Source organism: Solanum dulcamara, chromosome 8 (genome assembly GCF_947179165.1).
Source record: "Solanum dulcamara chromosome 8, daSolDulc1.2, whole genome shotgun sequence".
NCBI lineage: Eukaryota > Viridiplantae > Streptophyta > Magnoliopsida > Solanales > Solanaceae > Solanum > Solanum dulcamara.
This window is the reverse complement of record NC_077244.1, coordinates 59587867-59603774: the sequence shown is the minus strand read 5'-3', so window position 1 is coordinate 59603774 and position 15908 is coordinate 59587867. Positions and strand designations below refer to the sequence as shown.

The following is a 15908-nucleotide window of genomic DNA, read 5'->3' as shown; positions in this document are numbered from 1 at the left end:
CAATTTCTCTATGATATCTTAGTTAACTATTTTCTTTAATAATATCATAGTTTATTTTAAGTTATAAATTTTGAATAAAACTAAATTTAAATAGAAAAGTCCTTGACTAACTTTATTATAAATTTTGTTGTTTGTTATTATTAATGAATATCATTATTTTAATATATGCAATAAGCATGGAAAAAATATTTTTAATATGATGCATCACATGTTAAAAGAAACTACATATTGAATATGATTTCTTGTGGTATTTATTGCGTGTAATAATGCATGTGAAAAATGGGAAATCCGGAGGTTAAGGATATGTGGGTGAAAGTTTTAGAGTTGATTTAGGTTAGTTAATTTTTTGGGGGTATTTTATTATTATTTTATATAATTAAGATGAAGTGAAGCAGTTATAACCGTCCCATAAACTGTAAGTATTAAATTCAAATTTTAAATTTTTATCTTGGTGTTTAGATAAAATAGTAACTCTTTCTTAGAAATTTATCTTTGAATTTAAAAACTCCTAAAATTTTGATAAAGTGGAAAAATTTCAAATAAAAAATTGTCATGAAAATTCCTACTATTACGAAATGAATTATTTGAGATATAATCTTTTTCTCCTATTTTTTATTTTTTATTTTATCCTTTCCTTTTTGTTTTTCTTTATAAAATTTAAAATGTGCTTATCATAATTCTCTGTCTTTCTCTCTCTCTATATAGCAAATTAATATGTTAGTAAAAATATTTATAAATCACTTTCTTATTTATTAAAACCTAAATTATAAGAAAACATATTTTCTTTTCTTTTAAGCATTGTAAATAAAACTTAATATATTAGTTATGTGATATCAACTTTGTGCAATTATCTTTTAGGACTATGTTGTGGAAATATGATTCACAAAAATAGTCTCTCTAAATAATTTGTATTGAAGCACAAGTATTTTAAATTTCACAAAAATAGGTCTTGAAACTCATTTCTGAACGTGTGTTTTTAATTTAAGTAAAATTATTAATAGCTAAATTCTAGCACAATTATCTGAAGCACTTAAACTTAAATTAATATTCATATTACTTTAAAATATTCTCTTATTTGAAATCAGTAGATTAGAATTTGAGTTAATATATATATATATATAGCTATAAATATCAAATAATTTTTTTATTAAAAAAAAACAAAACTAAAGTAAGAATAATTTATTTATTTTCTAAAAAGTTTTGAATAGCTAAAATCTTAGTATTGCACTCAGTTAATGAAATTTGATGATAGAAGTTCATCAATAATTTTTGAGGTATGAATATCAGCATAGTAATACAACTATTTGCACATCACAAATATTTGAACCAATTCAACACCAAATTACAAATATGATATTTAATTTTTTTAAAAGTTGTGTTAAATTTATAATTATTTTGCTCAAAAATAGTTTATTTATTTTTATTGTCTAGCTTCATAATGATTAAATAATCAATTCCGATATTTATCAAAAACTGAAAAATCAAATACATCTCAATGATATATTTAGTTATTATCAAATTAAAGTTATTTGAAATTGTGTGACTGGCTCATAGATGAACTTCTGATGAATATTGGAATAAAATATTTTTAGTGAGCCAGTCAAAAATTCTCCATTACATCCATGACAAAATGATCAATAATTTTATAAGATATTAGTGTTTATCCTCTGCTACTTAATTTTATTATTATAAATTCTTCCTTTAATTCCAAAAAACAATAATTTTAGTCAAAAAATAAGCAATCAAAAAAGAGGGGGGAAAAATAATGTAGTAAGTAGTTGAATATGAGAAAAATTAAAATACCACTTACCACCTTTTCAATTTGAATCAGAAACAAAGTAATCCCTTAAAACTTCAAAGTTCAAATGATATAATGATTAAAACAGGTTGAGGCCCTTCATGATCATTTTTCTAGCCGAAGTAGAAATATGGATGTGTCATGATATTTTTGTATAAAATGAGTTCTCTGTTTCTTTCATAATTTCCTCTGACAACTCCCTCCTCCATCTTGAATGTGTATGTGATGATATATGTGCGTGTATATCGTGGGAGAATAGGGAATTGGGTTGTGCGGAAAGGAGAGCTTTGCGAAAGTTTAAAAAGGAATTGAGTGAGCTATGCCAATTCTGCCTAAAAATCTCTTCAGGTGATCAATGGGGCTCCTTTTTTCAGTAGATGAGATTAAGGTTGTGTGAGTAAGATTAGTTTCTTAATTATTTTTTTATCTTTATTTAAATATTTTTTTCTTTCAAAATAAATTGAAAATTAATTATTTCATCTCAACATTTTAAAATTGTCAAGTGACATATTTTTAACACTTTTTTTTTCTCTTGTAATGCAAACTCGCACCAAAAAAAAATAATTAAAAAATAATATAAATGTTATTTATGGTTTGATTGATGCATTTAACTATTTTTTTTATAAAAACTTTAGTCTATACACAAATGCTAACTAACCATAATTCATGTTTACTACTTTAGCAAAATTTGACAAAAATCAAAGGGAAAACTCAAACCAAGGATAATATCTTTTAGCCGGGCTTTTATCTTCAAAAATTAAAGCATATGTCTTGGGGGGCTTCAATTTTTTAGCAAGAATAAATTATATGTATTTTTTTTATGAAAAATTTATTTATGATAAAAAGTATATATATTATTTTGTTCTCTTTAAACCCATTCAAATAACATAAATAAATTAAACGTTGTTTTGCCTTCTTACATTTTCTTCGCTAACACTCACATTATTTATCTTCTTCTTTTTTAAACTCCTTTTTGCACTATATTTCTTCAATGTTTTGATAAGTTAGAGTAATAATCTGTCAAAACTATGAATCAATAGCCTAAAAGTTTTGAACAAAGTGAATTGTATTTTTTTTTTAATTTTTTTTTTTAATTTTCAAGCAAGCATTACAACAAACATATTAAAGTAGGGTATACCAAGTTATCAAATTATTGAATCAGATTCTATGATTCTAACTCTTATCTTTATTTAAAGTTAGTCGACTTATTACTTTTAGAATTATGTCAACAATTCATATAATGAGTGCCTCAGTTAAAAAAAGTATTTAAAGAAGTCATGTATAACAAAAATATTAAATAGTAATTTGCATCTAAACATTTTAAAAATTGAAATTTAAATAAATACATATAAAATTTATTTATATTTTACGTCGATCATTGAAATTTCGCTTTAGACCTCTAATTATGTTGAGCCGTCCTATTAATCTTTCAACCATACATCATGGAGAAAAGTAACTTAAAAGGATTTTTATGTCATGTATCTTGTGTGGTTTTTTCTTGCTTCCAAGATAATATTTTGTTTTGATCTTATATAATTACTTTTTAGGTACCTACAATAATACAAATAAAATTAGACATTAAGAAGCCTCAACAACAAAATAATCAAATAACCTAAAAAGAGGCAAAGGGACAAGCCAATAAGTAGTTGATTATGAGAAACTATTAAAATATTATTTACAATCATTTCAAATTAAATAAGAAACAAATTATCCCACTTCAAGTGATATAATATAGCATGATGCCCTTCTGCCTATTTTTCTTCCTGACATAAAATTTGTGCTCATATATTTCTTGGAAGTGTAATATATATTTGTGTGGTGTGCAATTGTGTGCATGTAATAGAGGAAAATGAGAAATGGGAAGTTACTTAGGTGTGGTTGAAGTTATTTAAGTCAATTAATTTTTTATTATTTTAATGAATTTGAATTTTACCATTTTTATATTTGGTTAACTGTACATAAAATTAAAACTTATCCTATCTTACATTCAAATTAACTTTTTAAAAAACAATCAAGTTTAAAAAGAACAAAAAACCTAACAACCCAAGTTCTTCTTTTTTCTTTTAAAACTAAAACTATTTTTAAATTTCACCATTTCCAGTTTACAAATTATAATAACTATTAAATTGTGAATTATTTTTTAAAATCTATAAAAATTAAAGACAAACAATAATATTCAGTTTGAAAATAACCACAGTAACATTAATCCCACGCTGCCGCTTTGTTAATATTTTAACTTAAATTCAGGTACATTAATTTAATTAAAACTTATCTTTTGGTTTAGATTACAATAAGTTTTTAAGAACTACAAAAATATATTTTCATATTTAAACATATTTAATTTAATATTTTAAATGACTATCAAAATTAATTATTTTTTTTTTAAAAAAAAGCTGTAAAAATTTAAAAGTTAGTTAATTATTACCTAACTTAACTAATTTGTCCTAAAATTAACACATGGCTTAATCCTATGCTGCCACTTGACATAATTCTAGGCTAGACTTTTTTCCTTTTAATTATATATAGATCTTTCCTATATTAAGTTTAATATGAAATTACATAGTATGAGCGACAAAGTGGCCTCAGTTCTTGTCAACGGTAGAAAATCATACGTTCTAAGGAACAATCTATCAGGTGAATTGATGTTGTTAATTATTACGGCCTACCTTAAAACCTCAAAAGTCAAAATCAAAAATTCAAAATATTCAAATAGATTAATCCGAAAATGAATTTTAAAAAATCCAATCCAATCTGATATTTAAGTTGTCATTCCTTCGATCCAAAAACAGAAAATCCAAATTGAAATTTTCATATCCAAACTGCCCGAACACCTACAATTAATGCATTAACCTTAGAAATCCTCTCAAAGTAACATTTATTACAAGAAAATAAGATTTGCAATTTTATTTGAACATTAAATAGATATTTGATCCTCCAACAAGAATCAACTTTTAGAGCAAAGCACCTTTTCAACAAAAGTTGGCCAAGCAAAAGCAGCAGTATGAATCTTTGAGTCAATGAAGAAAAAAAGTAGTATTATTAGAAGACTAAATATAAATTTAAACTCTTAATTCAAAAGAAAAAGAAGAAGGTACCTTTGAGTTATACTACTTCAAAGGTGATTCAGATTTTGTAGAGATGATATCCACATCAACTTTGTTAATAGGATTCTTGAAACCAACTGGAGGCCCCTAAGTAGAACAAATAACAAAACCAATATTCCCGAGGCAAATGGTATATATTAGAATTATTGTTTGTATAACAACAATAATATACCCAATGCATTTTTATAAAGTGGGGTTTGGAGAAGATAAGATATATGCAGATTTTGCATCTACCTTTATAGGACACAGAGATTATTTTCGATATACCCTCGACTCAAACGAATGGAGGAATTCATGAAAGCACGATTTTAAGGAAATAAGAAAGGAAAAAAAAATAGGCGTAACAAATAATGCAAAATAGACCCTCCTAACTTCTGTTATAGTCTGTTATCTCCTGTATTAAAGTTAGCAAACCAAAAATCAATTAAGATGAAAAGAAACAAATAGTATCTGAGTCCACAAAATTCACACTGTGTCCTTAAGAAAATTTAATCCCCTCATTGTACCCGAGGTTATGTATTATTTCCTTGCAGGATAAAACAGATAAACCATTAAAGAAGTAGCGGAACCTCAAACTTCGATAATTCCAGGAACGCAAAAAGCAACAACGTAATCACACAAAGACACAATTTTGTTTGTAAGAAAATATATGCAGAAGAGGGAGAACTTTCAATGTCAAAAACTAAAAGGAAGCTTCTCTATTTATAGCCAACAAGGGGTGAGAACTCGCTTGTTCAGAACAGTCTCATCTGTTCAGAACATGCATGATGTCTTTTGGGAAGGAAAATATCTGTTCGGAAGGAACAAGTCTTTTCCAAATCTGCGAATTTCAAATTAATTCCGTTTCGTGAATTAATTAGTTAATTTTGTTATAAATAATTCAAATTAATTCTATGAATTAATTAATTAATAAATAATTCAGCGGATTAACAATTAATATTAAAAAGGAAAATTAATTAATGAGATTGATAAATAAATTTTGTCAATCAATCAATCAATCATTTTTCAAAGCCAAAGCCGAAGCCGAGCTGAGAGAGCAACGACAACAACGACGCAAGATGGCACTCTCTGCTTAACCCTTTAAGAGCTAAAGGAAGTGTTTCCTAATATAAGAATAATACTTTTTCTTTCTTTTATAAATGAAGTAGAAATGACCTTTCATTTTTCCTTCAATTGGTTCCCCCACATTTTTCAATTCTTACTTTCTCATTCACACTACACTTTAACCCAATAATCCCCCACATGAATGGGGAATAAAACATGTATATAAAAAATTATGTTATTTGTAAGTAAGGATTAATTGCATATGGATAAGTAAGTTTACCTTTGAACTTTCCATAGTGAACATATATCAGATATATTCGGTCAATCGGTAGATTTGATATCTTTGAACCGTCAAGCTTTGGTGTATACCTAGACAACATAAGTAAGACAATTAACCCTTTAACTATTTTTGGTTCTCATTGTTTTGTTCGTTTTAGCTATGAACACTTCCTGGTTCATAAGTGAGTAGAAAATTGGCCTTACCGGATTCTCCTTGAAGCAGCTTACATTTCACACTTACATATGTGATCTCTAAATGTGTTATCCCGTATAAACACCATTTGATATGCCCTGTATCAAACTTAGATATCATTAAAAGGTCCTAATGCCTTATCCTTATTACTGAACATTGTCCATCATGAGAATGGATCATAAAAATTATTTTGACAATGTTGAACTGTCATCAGTGACTTTGTTTGATCTCTTTAAACCTAGATCTTGGGATCTCTAGTCTTCTAGGTAGAGTTACCGCCACAATGATTTATCCTTGGTCATAGTCCCTTCCCCTTTGATGATCTCTCAACTCCCTCTCTAGTTAGGCCTTTTGTAAGTGCATCCGACACATTATCCTTTGACTAGAGAGTAGTTGTCTAAAGGTATTGTGTCTTTGTCGTATGTGAAGAGACTTACTATTATACATAACGCTCCTAGATTTTCCTATTATAGCTTGAATATAACAATGTATGCATATATGATCCATTGGTTTGGGCCAAAATATAATATTTTCTAAGAAATTTTGAAGCCATTCAGGTTCTTCACCGGCCTTGTCTAAGGCTATGAACTCAGACTCCATTGTATAGCGAGATATACATGTTTGTTTGGATGATTTCCAAGAAATTGCTCCTCCACCAATGGTGAAAACGTATTCACTTGTGGACTTAGTTTTAGTTGACACAGTAATCCAATTTGAATGACTATATCTTTCAACAATTGTTGGATACTTGTTACAATGCAAAATAAAGTTTTGGGCGTGTTCTAAATACCCCAAAACTCGTTTCATTGCCATCCAATGATTTTGATTAGAATTACTTATGTATCGACTCAATTTACTTATAGCACACGCTATGTCAGGTCATGTACAGTTCATGATGTACATCAAACTTCCCAACACTCTAGCACAATCCAATTGAGCCTGACTTTTACCTTTATTCTTAGCAAGATCAAAATTCACATCAATTGGTGTTTTTGCACTTTTGAAATTTAAGTACTTGTATTTTTCAAGTACCTTTTGAGCCTAGACCTTGAGAAATTTTGTGAATCTTAATTCCCAATATCAAATCGACAAATCCTAGAACTTTCATATCGAACTTACTAGCAAGCATACATTTGGTAGTATTTATATTAACAATGTCGTTACTCATTATCAACATATCATTCACATATAAGCAAATAATGACAACTTTGTTTGGAGTGTCTTTAATATAAACACATTTATCACATTCATTAATCTTAATCCATTTGCCAACATTATTTGGTCAAACTTCGCATTCTATTGTTTGGGTGCTTGTTTTAGTCTGTAAAGTGACTTAACAAGTTTGCACACTTTCTTTTCTTTACTAGGAACCACAAAGACATCGGGTTATTCTATATAAATTTCTTCCTCTAATTCTCCATTTAAAATAATTATTTTTACGTCAGTTTGATGGATTTCAAGGTCATATACCGCAGCTAGTGCAATTAACATATGAATGGATGTAATCCTAGTTACAGGTAAGTATGTGTCAAAATAGTCAATGCTTTCTTTTTGTCTAAAGCCTTTGACGACAAATCTTGCTTTGTATTTGCTAATAGTTCCATCAACTTTCATTTTTCTTTAGAAGATTCATTTCGAATCCAAATATTTGTTTCTCGGAGGAAGAACAACCACTTTCCAAGTATGATTGAATCAATCTCACTATTGACAACCTCTTTCCAAAAAGATGAGTTCGCAAGGACATAACTTCTTTGAATGTTTGAGGCTCATGTTCAAGAAGAAATGTTACGAAATCAAATTCAAAGAAAGTAGATGTCCTTTGACATTTACTACGTCTTTGAATCTCTTTATTATGTACATTCTCCTTTGGTTTTTCTCGAGATCGTTTAGACCCTTCACTATATAATTCAAGTCTAGTTTTATATGGATAGATATGTTCAAAGAACTCAGCGTTATTTGATTCAATTACCGTATTGTCATGAATATCTAAATGTTTGGACTTGTGAATCAGAACTAGACATGCTTTATTGTTTGTAGCATATCCAATGAAAACGCAATCCACAGTCTTTGGTCCTATTGTGACCCTTTTGGGTTTAGAAACTTGGACTTTGGCTAGACACCCCTACACTTTGAAATATTTCAAGTTGGGTTTTCTTTCTTTCCATTTCTTATATGGAATAGACTGTGTTTTGTTGTGGGATACTCTATTGAGTATTCGATTTGATGTAAGCATGACCCCCCCTCAAGTTTTGTGGTAAACCTGAACTTATAAGTAAGAAATTCATCATTTTCTTCAAAGTTCAATTTTCCTTTCTGCAATTCCATTAGATTGAGGTGAGTAAGTGGCATTAGTTTGATGGATGATGCCATTTTCCAAACATATTTCTGCAAAAGGAGATTCTTACTCTCCACCTCTATCACTTCTTATCATTTTTATCTCTTTACCCAATTGATTTTCAACTTCAGTTTTGTATTGCCTAAAGGCTTCTATTGCTCCATCCTTACCATTCAACAAATAGACATAACAATATCTAGTGCAATTATCAATAAAAGTTATAAAATACTTTTTTCCACCACAAGATGGTGTTGACTTCATATCACAAATGTCAGTGTGAGTCAACTCTAAGGGATTGAAATTCCTTTCAATAGATTTATAAGGATGCTTAGCATACTTAGATTCAACACAAACTTAACATTTTAATTTATTGCACTCAAAATTTGGCAACACATTTAATTTGATCAGTTTTCGCAAGGTTTTATAATTAACATATCCCAAACATGAATGCCATAAATTATTTGACTAAAGTAAGTAAGACAAAATTTGAACTTTATTATTATCAACAATCATTACATTTAGTTTTAAAATGCCCTCAGTTAGGTGGCCTTTTCCTACATACATTTATTCTTACTAACTACAACTTTGTCAGAAATAAGAACGCACTTAAATCCATTCTTGATTAGAAGACCGGCAGAAACCAAGTTCATCCTTATTTCTGAAACATGAAAAACTTTGTTCAGAGTCACTACCTTGTCCGAAATCATCTTTAGGAATACCCTTCCATATCCTTCAACCTTTGCTGTTGCAGGATTTCCCATATAGATAGTCTCACTGGGTGTAGCAGGAGCTTAAGTTGCAAAGGCTTCTAGAACTACACAAACATATGACGTGGCTCCAGAATCAAGCCACCATTTATTGGAATTTCTTACTAGGTTGCATTCTGTCAATATAGCACACAAATTTTCAACATCCCCATTTGTATCAACCATGTTGGCTTGATCTTTTTCTTTTCCTTCTTGGGAGCACAACATTCCACAGCCTTATGTCCAACTTTTCCACAGTTGTGGCAGTCTCTCTTGAACTTCTTTTTACTAGAATAGTTCTTCAGTCAAGAAGGTATCTACCTCTTTTTTGATTTAGTTGGATCAGCCTCAACAATATTTACTCCCATAATTGTTGAGTTTTCTTTAGCTTTGTTGTCGGCAGCCTTGTTGTCTTCCTCGATCCTTAGACGAACAATCAAGTCTTCGAGAGTCAACTCCTTTCGCTTGTACTTTAGATAATTTTTGAAGTCTTTCCATAAAGAAGGTAGTTTCTAGATCAATGCTGCTACTTGAAATGTCTCGTTTATGATCATACCTGCAATGGATAATTTAAAATCAGTAACACATTCAATAATTTTAACAATAAAACTATTGAATTTGATCATACCTTCTGCCAGGAGATCATGAAAAATGACTTGTAGTTATTGGATTTGGACATGACAGTCTTACTATCAACCATCTTATAGTCTAAAAATTTTGCAGCCACAAACTTCTTTAAGCCTACATCTTCAGTTTTGTATTTTTTTCTCAAGAGAATACTAGAGTTTTTTTTAGAGATTTTACAAATACTGACGGCGTTATATAAGCCATTGTCCAATCCATTGAGTATGTAGTTCTTGCAAAAGAAATTAGAGTGTTTCCATGCCTCAGTTATAATAAACTTTTCATTTTCAGGAGTTCCTTCCTCTAACACAAAAACATCTTCATTGATAAAATATTGTAGACTGAGGGTTGTTAGATAGAAGAACATCTTATCCTACCACCGTTTGAAGTCAATATCGGTGAACTTTTCAGGTTTTTTTTGCAATAGCCATTGATGTAGAACCTGGTTTTCAATTAGACAAAGGCATAATATTTCCTTCAAAACTTGATACATTTGTATCTCCCATTCTGTTTGACAATAAAAGTAGTATTAAACAATAGAATGACCAAATAAGAATTTTTGTTCAACTCGATGAAGTTTTTTATATATTCTTGGAACAGAAAAAAATAAAAACTTAATTAACTGGATGTAGATTTTATTTCTTCGAACCAAGTTAATCATTGGAGTAGAAATCTTTCGATTTTAGTCTCCAACCCTCAAACAAAATGTAAGATGAAGCGGAAATACAAATAAAAGTAGGCAGATTATTTAGTATTTCAGAATACTAACAATAAAGATTTATTTTTTACACAACTTGTTTCTACTTTAACGATGAAACTTTTTATATTCTTCCAATCGTTAACCGACTAAACCTTGAATACTGATGAAGATTTTATATATTCTTCCAATCAATATTAGATTCAGACAGAGTAGAAAACCCAAAAGGTTTTAATCTCCAGAAACCTCAAATACAAAAAAAATATTAAATTCCTTAAGCTTGTTATCTTCTGTATTATAGTTAGCAAACTAGAGACAATAAAGATGAAAAGAAAGAAACAGTATCCGGGGTCACATAATTCACTGTATGTTCTTAAGGAATTTAATCCTCTAATTATACCTAAGATTATGGATTATTTCCTCTCAAGATAAAAAGGATAGACCATTTCCAGGATAAAACGGATAGACTATTAAAGAAGTAGCGGAACCTCAAACTTTGATAATTCCAGCGAACTCAAAAATCAGCAACATAATCACACAAATATACAACTTTGTTTATAAGAAAATATATGCAGAAGAGGGAGAAATTTTGATGTCGAAAACTGAGAAGAAGCCTCTCTATTTATAGTCAACAAGTGGTGCGAACTCACCTGTTCAGAACAGTCTCATCTGTTCAGAACAGGCATGATGTCTTTTGGGAAGGAAAATATCTATTCAGAAGGAATAGATCCTTTCCAAATCCGCGAATTTTAAATTAATTCCTTTTTGTGAATTAAGTAGTCAATTCCGTTATAACTAATTCAAATTAACTCTATGAATTAATTAATTAATAATTTAGTGGGTTAATAATTAATATTAAAGAAAAAGGAAATTAATTAACAAGATTGATAAATAATTTTTTTCTAAAAAATTATCAATCGATTACTTGCCGCCGAGCGGGCGACGACGACTATGGGAGATGACACTCTCTACGTAACCCTTTAAGAGCTAAAGGAAGTGTTTTCTAATATAAAGACAAGTTTTTTTCTTTATTCTATCAATGAGGTAGAAATGACTTTTCATTTTTCCTTGACTTGATTCCTCCACATTTTTCAATTCTTATTTTCCATTCACACCACACTTTAACCCAACATAGTCAACCTTTCACACCTCCTTATGGGCACATTCACACACCTCCTCTTCACATGTACGAATCATTTCAGCCTCGATTCCCTCATCTTGTCCACTACGGAGGTCACTCCCACCTACATATAACTTCATTTCTAATCATATCTCTCCTAATGAATGTAAACATCCTCTTCTCCACTACATTCATTTTCTGAATGTGGGCATTCTCCTAGAATTATTGTTTGTATAGTTATATAGGGCTTCCATTAGTATAGTACCGTGTGCTTGTGCAGGTGAAGTGAAGCTTTTGTTGATAATATAAACACAATAATAGGGAAGGGAAGAAGATTACCTTAGGAAGGAAGGAACATTACTCCATGCATAGTTGACAGAGCCTTTGAAGATTTTGGTGCAGTTTTCAACAAGCTTTTGAATAATATCCAAGAAATGCCATGCACTTTCACCCTGAGTTATGTAAACTCCTCCTGGCCTTGAGGCTTTTGAAACTGCCTCAAAGAAGGGCATTTCAAAGAAAAATTGTGATGGCCCTGCATACACATTATATTTTTAATTAGTTTTTCCATTTAATTTCACTGTTGGTAACATAGGGACAAAAGTGCAAATCATGTCATTCTATTTCTAATTTATATACGAAATAATAATTAATTACCAATGGGATCAGAAGAATCTACTATAATTGCATCATATGTTCCTGGAGCAGCATTCTTCACAAATGCATTTCCTGCAACATTTTATTGATGGAGCTATTATTATACAAATAAAAAAAATTGAAAATGTACCCATATATGTATTAATTATCGGGCCCTTCACCGGACTCTGCGCATAACGAAAGTTTTAGTGCACCAGGCTGGCCTTATATCTATTAATTATAATTGAATAATTTCAATGGCAATATTTCATCATTTATAAAAATTGTTGTTAGGAGTATACCATCTTCTACATAAAGTGTTGCACGTGGATCCTCGTATCCCTTAACTATGTCAGGAAAATATTTCCTTGAAACCTATATTTAATTGAAAAATAATAATTAGACATGACCTACACGACCAATTCTATCTTCTTTCCATTATCCAACGCTCATGCGTCTCCTTTCTCCCACTCTTTTAAAGCTTTCAATAAAGCCTTCCTAGCTTAATGACCAATCTCAACTAAATCAACTTAGCTATGTCAATAAATACTTACATGAATGACCATGTCATCAATCTCAACTAAATCAACTTTCTCAATAGATGGATAACGTAAAACTTCTCTCAAAGAAAATCCCATTCCTCCTCCAACAATTAGAACCTAAAAATATTTACAAAGGCATTGAATTGTTAAATTTACAAAATTTCCATCGTTTAAGTTGTTCATAAATTCATAAATAAATTAGTTTACCTTCTTTGGGTTAGGAATAGAAGCAAGTGGGAGATGGACAGCCATTTCAACATAAGAAAATGCATCCCTCTCTGTATGTTGAATTATTCCATCCAGAACTATTACCTTTCCATAATTTAACGACTGCCACAATAATTAATTAGATAATTAAAATTAATTATATTTTATATATATAAAGTAGTACCTGAAAGATCATAATATCCTGGTACTTTGACCTTCCTTTGAATAATATCTTTTCTATCTTAATTGACATAAATTCTCCCGGTACTAACATTTTTTTATTCACCATGCAAAAGGGACTTTAATTAGTCAAGACAAGAATAATCACTTCATTCTCCATACTGTAAATCGTTAGGGTTTCAGGTTCAAAATTTCAATAAAAAAAAAGAACATTAAATTTTTGTTTACATCTGTTTAAGTTTTGATGTGCAAACGTTACCTAATACAAATACTGATTAAAAGTAACATATATTCGATAAAATAATCGAGATGTATGTGTTAGGAAAGAATACTGACCAGGAAACAAAGAGCTCGGATCTGAATACCATCCAGGAACAATTGAAAGGCATTCCATTTCTTTGCCATTGTGATCAACACTCACACATTCCTCTTCCATTTTCTTAATAATTTTCTTGTTTCTAAAACCAAGAAAAACTTTATTTCTCTTTGCACTCTCATATACATGTGTTTCTCGTCATATTTATAGTACTAAAGCTTGAATTCTCAAGAACTCTCATTAAAAATGGAGGGCTAATCCTTTTCATTTTATCTGTGGTTCGATATCTGCATCAGGACTTCAATTATATATCACCTTTAAATATATAGTGACGGACCCAAAATTTATATATATAGAAAATCAAACTATAAAAATAAGTAAATACGCCGATTTATGTGTAAGGAGTATCTATTATGCAATGTATTTATGTGTCAATTTGTTTTACACCAACTAAATAGCTAAAAGTGTCAAATAAATTCAAACATAAGGAATATCTATTATGGAATGTATTTAAGGTGGCTACACCACTGTGAGTGACATTCGATTAAAGGGACATTAATTTTATCAAAAAAAATATATATTTCATTTTCATATTTTGAACTCAAAATATTTAATAACAGAGAACGGAATTTCATTCAATCACAACACAAAATCGAAGGTAAGTAATTTAATGGGACAATTTCAAATATATACAATAAGCTAATTAGCTTATAATAAATATAACCATGTTTTATTTATATTATTTATACATGAGTTATACACTGAATATACATTATGATAAACTCAAAAATTGAATATAGCTTGACTATACATAAAATATACACAGACTATACATGTATATACAATGAATCACTATTTTTTCATAATTACTTTTACCGAATGACCATGTAATTATCCCTAATTTAATATGTTACATTCAAATGGGCCACGATAAATTGGGAAGAAACTTTAATTTCTTGCACCCCATTGTCTATTGTTAACATGTCACCCCATTGTCCCTTTTAACATGTCAGAAGGAGTTTTCAGTGAATAAACAAATGTGGTTGACTAACTGTGCACATACCACTAATGTGGTGTCTTTTGTTTGTTCTGGACCCGAAAATGTCCGTTAGCTTGTCATTGGGGATCCAATCTGAATGAAATTGCTTTTCTCTTAATTAGAGATTTTGAGTTCGAGTCATGAATATAAAAAAATCTTTGATAGGAGAGCGCTTTTCCCGAAATAGACCCTGTGCAATGCAATTCAAAATAGCCGAACTCTAATACACCAAATTGAAGAAAACAATAACGAATTAGTAACTAAGTGAAGGAGACTTAGTGACAGTGACCAAAATACAGAGGAAGAAGGAGGAAGAGAGAAATTAGGGCATTCTACTGTATTGAAGAATATTAAAAATGTGGTTGTTCTAGAGACTTCCCAATGTCCTTCATATATACATGTCCTAGATATTTTATCAATCCTCTAACTACTAATTAGTTACAACTAACCTCTTAGTTATAACAAGCTAACAACTTTCTAACTAACTACTAAGTCACAGCTCCTATTTTATCACAAATGAAAAAAAACACTAAATTGTGCATGTGATCACTGAATACATGACACATCACATAAGGAGCTCGATTTCAGAGATTTATTGCTTTCATGAATTTTGAAATTGAAAAATTCAATTTGATGGCATTGATTTTTTTACACCATATGGTGGAGGAGTTAGGCACTTCAATCTGTATATTTTCAAAAAATTATAATTATACGAATCGAGAGCCTTATGGATATATGAGATAGACATCTTTTGATACAAAAAAATATTAATTTGGATAAGATTGAAGTTGGCTTTCCATTTACAGTTTGAAGCCCCCAATTAAAGGTCTTATATCAGATCATATTAATTATAGTAGCTGCTTTTTTTTTTGCATGAATCTAAAGTTTGATATTCCTTTTGATTCCAACTTCATTGAGGCTCTGACTTATCGAGGTAACGAGACAGCCTCAATAAAGATAATCATAGTTTTGAATTTTTCACCTAAGTTGGCAAGGATAACAGCTGCTGATGGCATTGATAGAATACACAAATGAGGGTCTGAGAACT

At 29.8% G+C, this 15908-nt stretch overlaps 1 pseudogene; it reads right to left on the bottom strand.

The window, feature by feature from the left end:
• Positions 1-4742: 4742 nt before the first annotated feature.
• Positions 4743-13941, bottom strand: LOC129899566 (spermidine synthase 1-like; annotated as a pseudogene).
• Between the last annotated feature and the right edge of the window lie 1967 nt (positions 13942-15908).